This window comes from Osmerus mordax, chromosome 12, assembly GCF_038355195.1.
Source record: "Osmerus mordax isolate fOsmMor3 chromosome 12, fOsmMor3.pri, whole genome shotgun sequence".
Taxonomy (NCBI): Eukaryota; Metazoa; Chordata; class Actinopteri; order Osmeriformes; family Osmeridae; genus Osmerus; species Osmerus mordax.
Window position 1 is genome coordinate 16,716,372 of NC_090061.1, and position 13,953 is coordinate 16,730,324.

Consider the following 13,953-nt stretch of genomic DNA (forward strand, 5'->3'; position numbering starts at 1 on the left):
AGAGATTAGCGATTTTCTATCATTCTTCTAAAAACATTATTGAAAGAGTAAAGGGTGTGTAAGTAGACCAGACATAATTACAATAATATGGTGTATTTTTTTGATTTTGTGACACAAGTTTGAAAAAGATATTGAGATTAGCAAAGATTTCATGCTATTTTCAGAGATTAGCGATTTTCTATCATTTAAAAAAAGGTTTATTGAAAAAGTAAAAGGTGTGGAAGTAGGCCAGACATTATTAGAATAATCTGGTGTGTATTTGAGATTTTTTTAAACTGGAGGAGGGGATCCCTCTCTGAATTGCTCCTCCCAAGGTTTCTTCCATTTTTTTCTCCTGTTGAGAGTTTTTCTGGGAGTTTTTCCTTGTCTTCCTTGAGGGTTTAGGTTGGTTGAGGGGCAGTTCTATGAGCGTATGTGAAGCCCTCTGTGACATGCTTGCGTGTAAAAAGGACTATACAAATACATTTGATTTGATTTGATTTAAACAATTTTGAAAAAGATATTGAGATTAGCGAGGATTTCATGCTATTTTCATAGATTAGTGATTAATTGGAATTTTATTCCAAACTTTATTGGAAAAGTAAAGGGTGTGGAAGTAGGCCAGACATTATTAGAATAATATGGTGTATATTTGAGATTTTTTGACACAAGTTTCAAAAAGATATTGAGATTAGCAAGGATTTCATGCTATTTTCAGAGATTAGTGATTTTCTATCATTAAAAAAAAGTTTTATTGAAAAAGTTAAGGGTGTGGAAGTAGGCCAGACATTATTAGAATAATCTGGTGTATATTTGAGATTTTTTGACACAAATTTGAAAAAGATATTGAGATTAGCAAGGATTTCATGCTATTTTCATAGATTAGCGATAAATTGGAATTTTATTCAAAACTTTATTGAAAAAATAAAGGGTGTGGAAGTAGGAGCAAAATAGCATCTTCCGAATGTGAGACGAATGTCGAATATGAAACTAAATTCACCTCGCTCAGATCACTTTGGTCTTGTCAATGGAACCATTTGGCAACTTTTTTAAAGTTAACTTTCCATTCAGAATCTTATTGGCATCCATTTAGGCGTCTCATGTTCACCATCCACTCAAAACGTAACGTTAGCCTACTACTCTTTAGCCGGCTCGCAAGCCCAAACAAGTGTGTTGTTTTGTTTCTGGTCTAGCTAGATCCGGGGGGTGTTCCATCAATGTCGATTAAGGAAAAGCGAGACTTATCTCGCCAAGTCTCACTTACTTTAGCGAGAGTTCCGTTCCATTAAGGTGGCTTATTTTAGTTCTAGCTACGTAACCAAGGTAACTTATACTTCGTAACTAGCCTGATCCATAGATATATGGCCTGATCCGTGTCAGGCTAAAAGTCAAGCTAAACTAAAATGTGTTGCAAATAATTTCAAACAGGCAGTAACAGAATCTCAAAAGACAGTTCCGTCGAGTAAATTTTTGCGCGCAAAGCACTTTAGTCCTAGCCTGGCTCTGCCCTCCTACGTACTTCTGCTCAATTTTGATTTAGCTTCTGTACTAGGTCTGGCCATGAGGTACGTAAGTCAGATTTTTCAGGTTGATTTTCAACCGGCCAATCAGCGAACAGAGGGAGTGGCTGAGAACGATGACGTTGATGTCTTGCGCTAGTTTGTGTTGTAGTTCCATAATGGCGGCGGAGAAAGATGCGAACGAAGCCATTCGATCCGTTGTGGCAACACTGCCAAATATCTATAAACTAAAGCCGGAGCAAGAACAAGTTTTGCTGAGTTTTGTTGGTGGCCATGATGTTGTGGCCCTCCTCCCCACAGGGTTCGGGAACAGTTTGGTTTTGCAGCTACGGCAGCAAGCTCTGTTACAGTAGTGGTGAAGGAATTGGCGAACGCTAGCGATTGGTTATGGCAGATCAGAGTGGCTCTGGGCAGATCCAATAGTTTTAAACTTCAACAGAGTACCCGCCTACAAGGAAGTCAACGCTTGTCAATAGAGCGAGGCCAGACACTATGGAAGGCCGAGTTAGTCAAAATTAAATAATAAAATAAATAGGTAAATAATCAAACTGTTCCCGAACCCCGTGGGGAGGAGGGCCACAACATCATGGCCACCAACAAAACTCAGCAAAACTTGTTCTTGCTCCATTCTGCTGGACCTTTCTGCAGCGTTTGATATGGTTAACCATCAAATCCTGCTGGCCAGACTTTCTGAGATGGGCATCACTGGCACTGCACTTCAGTGGATCTCATCCTACCTGTCGGGAAGATCCTACCAGGTCTACTGGGGAGGCAAAGTGTCAGGCCCCCGCCAGCTCTCCACTGGTGTCCCACAGGGATCCGTCCTTGGACCCCTCCTCTTCTCCCTCTACACCACCTCGCTTGGACCAATCATCACCTCCCATTGCTTCTCCTACCACTGCTATGCTGACGACACGCAGCTGTACCTGTCGTTCCCCCCGACTGATCCGGGGATCTCAGCTAGGATCGAGGCCTGGATGACCGAGCACCACCTCCAGCTAAACCTCGCCAAAACAGAACTCCTCATCATCCCGGCCAAACCCTCCATCTCCCACGCTCTCTCAATCACCCTGGGATCGGCGACGGTGACCCCTTCATCCTCTGCCAGGAACCTGGGGGGACCATGGATGACGAGCTCTCCCTCACAGCCCACATTGCTGCGGTCTCCCGGTCGTGTAGATTCACCCTCTACAACATCCGGAAGATCAGGAGATACCTATCTGAGCATTCCACCTAGCTGCTAGTCCAAGCACTTGTCCTCTCAAAGTTGGACTACTGCAACTCGCTGCTCGCCGGTCTCCCAGCATGCGCAACCCGCCCTCTCCAGAGGATTTAGAACGCGGCGGCCCGTCTGGTCTTCAATCTACCCAGACGCTCCCATGTTACCCCGCTCCTCATCTCCCTCCACTGGCTTCCCATCACAGCCCGTATCAGATTCAAGACTCTGGTACCGACCTTCCACCTCCATCAGGGACACTGACTGTCTCCCCACCTTCAAGAAAAGGCTCAAGACGCACTTGTTCCGGGAGTACAACGGCACTTAGGAATGCTTGGCTGGACCTGATGTTAGTTTCCTCCAGGATCACAATGACTCGTATTGAGAGACTTGTTGCTCTTGTTGGTTAGTTGTAACGGTTTCAAATTATTGTACTCGCTGTGAAATATTTTACTGTTGATTGTTTTTTCTACAGGTACACTCTTGCACTCTTGTGGGGAGTTTCATGTTGTTCAATTGTAACTTGTTTAACTGCATGCTCTTATGGTTCTTCCCTTTGGCACTTATTTGGTTTTCCACAATGTATGCTTCATGTTTTGGCTGCTCGCAATGTTTGGGGCTATCTCATTGTTATGATCAGTGACCTATGCTCTTTTGTAAAGCTCTCTCTTGGAAGTCGCTTTGGATAAAAGTGTCTGCTAAATGCATAAATGTAAATGTAAATAAATAGATAAAATACATACATAAATAGATATGGCTATGAAATAAATTCTGAAATTAAAAAAATATGGCAATAAATATATAAATATAGCATTATATAATTATATAGCTGAATCCATTTACTGACATCAATAAATAAACACATTTATTTATTTCAAAATGATGTTTTTGTAAAGACAACATTTATTTATTTCATGGGACTTTTATTTCCTAATGCCACATTTATTTATATTTGGAGACTTTTACACACCACATTTATTTCCACATATATTTCCACACCACATTTATTTCCACACCACATTTGTCTGTGCTGTATGTATTTCCGATCTCACATGCAAACGAGAGGGGCGTGGTTATCTTCAGACCAACCCAGCTGCACACAAGAACGAAGGCAGATAGGGACACCTAGATTCGGTAGATGATGGAAGACATTACTCGTGTCAGAGATCGCATGCCGGCCTTATTGATCAAATTGATCAGCATGGCTTGTCAGGATGTATTATTTTGGCACACATTGTAGATTTTGTAGAGGTACTTGGGCGGATAAGTGCTCTACAGAACATATATATTTAAGTCTTAAATGGTTTGAGACTTATCGAGCGCTGTTCGTGTGCAAGATGTACAGGTAGTGGGGGGAGATTAGCACAGATATACACTACCGTTCAAAAGTTTGGGGTCACCCAGACAATTTCGTGTTTTCCATGAAAACGCACACTTTTATTTATCAAATAACTTTCCAAATGAATAGAAAATATAGTTAAGACATTTACAAGGTTACTTATTATTATTAGAAATAATTATTTTTATTTTAAATATACATTTTGTTCTTCAAACTTTGCTTTCGTCAAATAATGCTCCATTTGCAGCAATTACTACATTGCAAACCTTTGGCATTCTAATTCTAATCCTTCTAATCATCCATTAGTCTTCTAAGGCAATTAGCAAACACAATGTACCATTCGAACACATACAGTAATAGTTGCTGGAAATGGGCCTCTATACACCTATGTAGATATTTCATTAAAAACCAGACGTTTCCACCTAGAATAGTCATTTACCACATTAACAATGTATAGTGTATTTCTGAGTAATTTTACGTTATCTTCATTGAAAAAAACATTTTTAAGTTACCCCAAACTTTTGAACGGTAGTGTATATAAAGACTAGATGTCTTACGGCGGAGTCTAGAACGTCCGCACATGGCGGCCATCTTGCTACAGTCAACTCGCTCACCCATAACATTGTGTTGGTGCTAAATGTACTTTTTAAATGACCAATTTGCTCAATTTTCAACAGATTTTGAAATGGTTTGGTTTGTTATCAATGTCAGAGATGTCGTTATGCCACTTGACTGTAGCAAGATGGCCGCCATGTGCGGATGTTCGACTCCGTTGGCCGGCAACGCGGACGAGACATCTACCCTTTATATATATATCTATGGTGATTAGTGCCAGGTACATTTACATTTTACATTTAGTCATTTAGCAGAGTGAAGTGCCTTGCCCAAGGACACAACGTCATCTTGCACGGCCGGGAATCGAACTGGCAACCTTCTGATTACAAGCCCGCTTCCCTAACCGCTCTGCCACCTGAGTCCCCACACGTAGGTTTCTAGGTCACCGCCATCACTCCCATTGGGAACCAATGATAAAAAGACAGAGACGACACAGACATTGTGGGCAAAGCTTGTCTACATTGTATGCTTTTCGGCAGTGCAATGCCACTGTCACCCCCCATACAGGTAGCTCTACAGCTATCCCCTTAGCACAGGTGCTGGACACCCGCGGTGTTCTCGCCCTGGTTTCCAGACTACCTGGTTTCCGTAAGCATGCGAGCTGTGCGTTCACCTAACGGCAGCAGCTGCCGCTGGCCTCTATCACCAGATTCGTCACAAATTCACATAACATTCAACATTCAAAAAGGTTCAGTAATCACACCATAGATTGAATAGATAACTTTTATTGAAGCAGAGCTGGTAGCAGAGCCAAGCCCGATGGTGGATGAGGCTGGTAGCAGAGCCGAGCCTGGAGCGGTTGGTGGAGGCCGGTAGCAGAGCCGGGCCTGGTGTCCGGGCATGGACTCAGGGTGTGGCGGAGAGTCCTTATGGGTCATGGCCGAGCAGCAGCTCAAGCAGATCCCCTGGGAAGCCTGGATAAATGACAGGGAGAAGCAGACTAGAAAGGGAAGGGTGGGAGGGTGACAACAACATGCTAGCACAGGGACCAGAGGAATGGAAGATACTTTATACAGAACTCTTAATTGACCAAGGGGAGTTTGGTCGCATTCTTCCGTGCTTTACTGGGCTGATGCGTATTAGTTTGATTGGAGAAGGAGGAGTCTTGGTGTGCCACCTTCCTCCCGAAATTTAGTTAACCCTTTCAGGCCTAACTCCATTTATTGGCGAATTTCAAGTGGCATCTCATATTTGCTGCTGTAGGCTAAGAAAATAAAACAGTTGCAAGCTGGCATGAAGTGGGATTCGATCGCACTAGAGCTTATGATTGTTGGTCCGTTAAAGCTATTTAGGCTCATGGATGAAAGGAGCTTGTAGTCACAAATTTATTGCCATTTAAGCAACATTTTGTATGGGTTGGGTTAATCGAAAACAGCTGGTTATCGTGGGCACACCAGAAAATACCCGAATGTGTAGGCTAATCGCGTAGGCCTATTTGGGGTTGTCTTGAGGCAATAGCCAAATTTTCCACGATACCACAGCCCCTTATGAAACTACATCTTACAAATTAGCCTACTTAAATCGTCACCGTGAACCCAGACAATAGGTTACGATCAAAATACGCTAAACCCTAAAGGAAGATTCTTGTTGTGGCTTTATACACTTGCCGTCTTGCACACAAACACGGTGCTCGATAAGTCTCAAACACTTTAAGACTTAGCACTTATCCGCCCAAGTACCTCTACAAAATCTACAATGTGTGCCAAAATAATACATCCTGACAAGCCATGCTGATCAATTTTACCTATAAGGCCAGCATGCGCTCTCTGACACGACTAATGTCTTCCATCATCTATCGAATCTAGGTGTCCCTATCTGCCTTCGATCTTGTGTGCAGCTGGGTTGGTCTGAAGATAACCACGCCCCTCTCGTTTGCATGTGAGATCGGAAATAAATACAGCACAGAAATAAATGTGGTGTGGAAATATATGTGAAATAAATGTGGCGTGTAAAAGTAAAAATAAATAAATAAATGTGGCATTAGGAAATAAAAGTCCCATGAAATAAATAAATGTTGTCTTTACAAAAACATCATTTTGAAATAAATAAATGTATTTATTTATTGATGTCGGTAAATGGATTCAGCTATATAATTATATAATGCTATATTTATATATTTATTGCCATCTTTTTTTCATTTCAGAATTTATTTCATAGCCATATTTATTTGTGTATGTATTTATCTATTTATTTACCTATTTATTTATTTAATTTTGACTAACTCAGCGTTCCATAAGACTCTCTGTACAAATGAAATGTACGAGAGTCTGGTTAGGACCAGGCTACTTTGGTCATTTGTACAGAGAGTCTGGCCTTGCTCCATTGACAAGCGTTGACTTCCTTGTAGGCGGGTACTCTGTTGAAGTTTAAAACTATTGGATCTGCCCAGAGCCACTCTGATCTCCCATAACCAATCGCTAGCGTTCGCCAATTCCTTCACCACAGAGCTAACAGAGCTAGCTGCCATAGCTGGAAAATCAAACTGTTCCCGAACCCCGTGGGGAGGAGGGCCACAACATCATGGCCACCAACAAAACTCAGCAAAACTTGTTCTTGCTCCGGCTTTAGGTTATAGATATTCGGCAGTGTTGCCACAACGAACCGAATGGCTTCGCTCGCATCTTTCTCCGTCACCATTATGGAAATACAACAGCGCACAACATCAATGTCATCGTTCTCAGCCACTCCCTCTGTTCGCTGATTGTCCGGTTGAAAATCAACCTGAAAAATCTGACTTACGTACCTCATGGCCAGACCTAGTACAGAAGCTAAATCAAAATTGAGCGGAAGTACGTCGGAGGGCAGTGCCAGGCTACTTTAGTCCGTGTTCAGAAACGTAAATTCAGACTTTTTGAAGTGCAGACATGAATGATTTACATGTTTACTTCATCTCCAAAAAATATATTAATTTAAATAAACAAGTTAAGAAATAATGTCACTTTAACTGTTTTCAAAAGCCGTTGGTTAATTGACATAAAATAAGGCCTTAGAAACTAAGCAGAGCGTCTAGATAAGTTACAATCAATTATGGTGTATCCGTTCTTTGACAACCCTGTGGTGGATGAAGGTGCTCAGATTATACAAAGAGCGTTTATCCCACCAGCCACGGGCAACTATGCCAGGAAACATGAAGGGTATACCTTGCTCCAAAGCAGTACCTGATTATTAGTAGATTAGTATTATCATCAGTTTTTCAGGTCATCTTGAAACACAAAGAATCAAGGAGACTTTTTATTCAATTTTATAAAGTATTTTCATTGTTTAAAGTAGCCTATATGTTGACAAGCCTCTCATTCTGGCTTCCCCAATATTATAGGTGCAATATACTGTCCCCATGGGTGTATCCAGGCCCGCTGGAAGACTCCAGGGCCTGACTGCCTGGTGCCCCCATGGTTGATTTTTTTTTTCTAAAATGCCCTCTAGAGTGGCAAAAATTAGATAAAGTGCCCTACTGTCTGCCATTCACATTGTGAAATATGCTTGAGTGTACAGGATGCACCATGCAATAAATGACAGTGTGCCCTCTATAAATGTAAAAACATGTCTTCATGAGTTCCTTTATAGTAGAGAAAAGGCAGACTATATATATGTAAATATGCAAATATGGGACAGCTGTCCATACACTGTCAGCCAGAATAGTAATAATTGGATTTGGATTAAATACGCATGCGTAATATAATAATGATATATTCGTAGTCATGCTGAGCCATTTTAAATGACTGTTCTGCCAATCAAAGTGTGCTACAGTTTTGCTCACCTTCTGATCTGAAGTCGGTGCTGGATCTGTGCAATACTAGTTATGTCATTGAATCCCCATTTTAGTCATGGTTATCTTTCCCTTTTATCTTAAAGCTCAGCATTTAGCCTTTCAGTTAATAAATGCGTGTGGCAAAGTTATTTTGAAGTAATTTATTAATTTTGTTCAAGATGTGAAGACAAAAACATTATTAGCCCACATCAAGTGCAATTAACCCTGCCCTTCTTCAGTGTTTTGAATTTTATCCTACAATTTTCAATTGCTGCCACGTTCTTTTTTGGGCTATTATTCTCAATCTCCTGTTGAGAATATCGGCCATAGGCTATAGCCTACTGTCAGAACGGTTCCAGACAGCTCATCAAATTACGCTAATTATCAGTAGGCCTAAATGCATATATATATGTTAAGGAGATTTGGTAGGTCTACAATTTACGCATTTTAACAGTCGTAATGGCTTGACAAGTTGTCTCCCCCAAAAAATCAATCTACGCTGTTGAAACAACACCACTCTGCTGGTTTACGCTTTGCTTTTTGCGACATAACTCCTCTTTTCGACGATCGCCTGATCTGGGCTGCACAGTCTAAGCTTATTGAGGTCTAGCTTGAATTAGCGATGCCTGTTAGTGGAATGGAACGTTAATGGAACGGCTTGAGGCTTAAGTCTAAGTTGACGTTTACCCAAGTGAGACTTATTCGTGTTAGCGCGACTTGCGTTAGTGAAGTTGATGGAACACCCCCCCCGGTGTGGTGTTGTAGTTTTTGTAACGTTGTTGCATGTGAATAAAAAAAAATTGCTAGGCCAGAAAGAACGCTAATCTCGCTATAAAAAAATGTACGCTGTTAAAATAGGTTTGCGTTAACGGCGTTAATAACGCGTTTAACTGACAGCACTAGTAACTACCATACTAAACATGGGCCACGTGAGACAATAGGTGGCACTAGAAGCCACGCCCCAATATGTCAATTTTCAAAGTGATGCCATCTGCAGGTAGCTCTTCCCTCCTACGTACTCCCGCTCAATTTTGATTTTGCTTCTGTACTAGGTCTGGGATTTCGGTGTATTATTCGGATTTTGGAAACAACATTTTTGTAGGTCCAATCAGCGAACAGAGGGTTTGATTTTCCAGCTACGGCAGCTAGTTCCGTTACAGTAGTGGTGAAGGAGTTGGCTAAGGCGAACGCTAGCGATTGGTTGTGGCTCTGGGCAGATCCAATAGTTTTAAACTTCATCAGAGTACCCGCCTTCAAGGAAGTTAACGCTTGTCAATGGAGCGATCCCAGACCCTCTGTACAAATGACATGTACGAGGGTCTGGTTAGGACCAGGCTAATCTACAGGCCATAAGTCCCAAAATTCTGAAACTTAGTAGATATGCCTTACTGCTCATAAGGAACAAAAAAGCCTCAAGAACCTATAATGGCCGCCATATTGGATTTTTCTGTACAATAAAGATTAAGGAAACAAGTTTTTTCGCTACTCCTCCTACAATTGTTGTCCAATCTTCCCCAGAATTGGCACATCTCATCGTCAGACCAACCCTCACTCAAATTATCAAAGATTTTTGATTTTCAAAACCGTCTGTCTGGTACAGCCAATCAAAATTGCCAGCAAAGCAACCAAACAGGAAATTGGGTCATATCTCAGCAACTCTTTGAGAAATCAACACCAAACTTGGTAGCTCGACTCGGAACCCTCTTCTGAGGATGTACAAACAATTTGGTGTCATGTGACCTCTGGGAGTGGCCGCAGGAAGTAAAAATGCGTTTTGGCCAATAACTGTTGATTTGTTTGCATTTATTAAGTGATTCCTTTGTCTTGTGATATCTTGGGAGATCCCATGTCTGACACATGTTAACTTGTGATGCCAGCCAAATTGATAAGCCCACCATTTCGAATGAATGAAAAAACGTTTTTCCTCTACTCCTGCTACAAAGTGTTTCCAATCTTCACCACATTTAGGAGAGCCTATCTTCAGACCAAGCCTCACAAAAGTAATCACATGTTTTTTCGATTTTTTTACCGTTTTCCCGGTACAGCCAATCAAAATGTGCAGCTAAGCCGCCAAACAGGAAGTTGGGTCGAATCTCAGCAAATCTTTGATGGATTCTCACCAAACTTTCTGCGTGTACTCGGAACCCTCTTCTGAGGATTTCAAAAAAAAATCTGGGACATTTGACCTGCTTGGCCACCTTATTGCTGCTTGCAGCTATATTTACATATTAAGACAGTAATGATAAAGTATGGCTTTCATAAGAGTCTACTGTCAGTAAATATTTCATATTATGCAAATATTATATCAACTGTGGACAAAATAAGTCAAAAATAGATATAGAAAAAAAATACTACAGTTCCTAGAATACTACCAACAAATTTCTAAGCAAACATGCAGCATATTTGTAGTCTGGTTAAGTTTATAATCGTTTTAGTTTACGGTTACGTAAAGCGCACACAAAATGATTCTTAAATAGACATTTGCAACTTGTATTAATCACACCATCAAGCAACAAGCATGTTGATATAATTTGCATAGCCTACTTTCGTGCAATTCTAGGCCTAATATCCTTGTACATAACACATTATTGCATGCCCACGAAAAGGTAAAAGGTACATCACAGCAACCTATCTACGTCAGATCACAGACAGTTGCATTCTGTTCCTCAGCTGGTACGATGCAAAGACAAAGTAATTAATACATAAAACACTCAGAGACTGCAGGTAGGTCTGTTCTGATATCTGCAATTGATTTAGCTAGTGTTGCTGTTTTTGCAAAATTCAATACATTCGAGGGGGCGGAGATTCGGGTCCTTCAGGCAACACGCCCCTCTGTCTCAAGCAGAGAAGACTGCTGATTTTCTCACGATTTCAAAGACTAATTTAGCATACTTGTCTGTGTTTTTTTTCATTCGAATTTGGATGGGTAGTTAACAACACATTCTTCTGTGGTGTGATGAACTTGAAACTAATTTTCAATTCCACTTTACAGGATCTTTATATGGAAGACGATTCACACTCATGTCCATCCAGCCTTCTTCATTGCTATTTTAAACCCACTGGTAATTTTGGGATGAACATTGCATAGATTACCTCACATATCTCTAGCAGGTGGAGTTTGGAGTTCTGCAAACATTTACAGCGCAGGTGCAGCAGTAAAATAAGCCACAATTTCTGTAGCGCCACAGCTGTTGTTTTAATGGGAGGCTCTATTGGAGTGATTGCCAGGCCTCCACATCCTCTGATGTTTAGGTGGAGGTGCATATCCACATGGCATCATGTATGCTGATGGGATCAGATACTGGAGACTGCAGCTGCCTTACTCGTGTGTGCACCTGAAGAGGACGCTTCACCACATTTCCCCCTTTTCTCTGAAGTTCTCTTTTTTTTTTAAGATGGCATCTCTAAATAAAATAAAGAACATATAAATTGTTGAATGAGAAGAAAGTACATGCATTTAAAATGGGTCCCTAAACAGTATTACTAAATTAGTTTCCAGTAAGTAAAGGGACATTCCCCTGAGGCAAGTAGGGTGAAGTGCCTTGCCCAGGGACACAACGTCATTTTGCACAGCCAGGAATCGAACCAGCAACCTTCTGATTGGTAGTCCGATTGCCTAACCGCTCAGCCATCTGACACCCACCCAGTTAAATATGGGGCAATATTTCATAAGTTCAAACACTAAAGGCCCTTGCACACTGAGTGCGAAATTTTCGTATGCGTTTTTTCGCAATCGTCAGCCTCAACATTCGGTGGCTCTGAATTGCCAAAAAACCTATCAAAATTCTGGCTATGGATGCGAAAAACGCAGGAAAATCGAACCCGATCCAAACTTTTTTTTGACGGACAAAAGATTCGGAGGCAGTGTGTACGCGCGATTGACATAACGTGAGGTCGTATCTTTTTTTTAACGTGTGAACATTTCGGACACGAATTTCGGACTCAGTGTGCAATGGCCTTAAGAGTTATCCATGGTTTGAATAGTTGCAAACTATTACAAAGTTGGAAATGTTGTACATTTTTTATTTAATAAAGTCAGCCAGAGAGTGCATTTATTTATTATTATTATAATATATATAATTATTATATTCAACCTGAACAACAGATCTGAATGCATCATCCCCGCCCTGCTTCAGGACAAGCTCTCCTGGCTGAACCTGCCCGACTCCCCCTGCAGGTGGATCACAGACTTCCAGTCTGACAGGAAGCAGTGCGTTAAGCTGGGAACACAAGTCTCTGACTCCCGGTCCATCAGCACCGGATCTCCTCAGGGCTGCGTCCGTTCCCCTCTGCTCTTCTCCCTGTACACCAACAGCTGCACCTCCAGTCATCCGTTCGTCAAACTTCTGAAGTTTGCGGACAACACCACCCTTATTAGGCTCATCTCTGGCGAGGATAAGTCTGACTACAGGTGGGAAGCTGACAACCTGGTGACCTGGTGTAGCCAGAACAACTTAGAGCAATATGCTCTTAAGACAGTGGAGATGGTTGTGGACCACTCACCCCGTGTGACTCCCCAGTCAACACTTTTGAGTCCTTCCGCTTGCTGGGCACTATCCTCTCCCAGGACCTCAAGTGGGAACTGAACATCAGCTCCCTCACCAAGAAAGCACAGAGGATGTACTTCCTATGGCAGCTGAACAAATTAAACCTGCCAAGGACAATGATGGTGCACTTTTACACAGCCATCATTGAGTCCATCCTCACCTCCTCCATCACCATCTGGTATGCTGCTGCCACTGCCAAGGACAAGAGTAAACTGCAGCGTATCATCCGCACTGCTGAGAAGGTGATCGGCTGCAATCTGCTTACCCTCGAGGACCTGCACACCTCGAGGACCCTGAGGCGAGCGAGGAAGATTGTGGCCGACCCCTCCCACCCTGGACACTCCCTGTTCCATCTACTCCTCTCTGGCAGAAAGCTGCGGTCCATCAGGACTAAAACCTCACGCCATAAGAACAGCTTCTTTCCATCTGCTACTGGCCTCTTCAACAAGGCCAACGACTCCCACTGACATTAACTACGCAATACACACAAGCCACCTTTTGCCCACTCATGCTGCTCATTCAAATTCTTATTCCTATTTTATTTATTTGTTCAAATTGTTTTATTTTTAAATGATTTAGTTCTTAGAATTTGTTTAACTATTTTACCTTTAAAAAAAAAATGTATACATAAGATCCGTATGTTTATTGTCTGCACCTTCCTGCCACAGTAAATTCCGTGTTTGTGTAGGCCAGTGGTTCCCAAAGTGGGGGGCGCGCCCCCTAGGGGGGGCGCAGAGACATTGCAGGGGGGGCGCGGGCCGGGAGCGCGGGCCGCCGCGGCCCGCGGATGGAATGAATGAATCATTCGATAAGCATAAGCATAACATTAGCATAACATGGACAAGTTTTTGACAGGGTTTAAACGAAAAGCAGAGGATGAAGCATCACCAAATGTGCTTCCAAAGCAAAAGGCAAAGATTAGAAAATATGACGAGACATCTTGTCTTTGGCTTCACCTGTACAACGGTGGGTAATGAGGAGAGACCGCA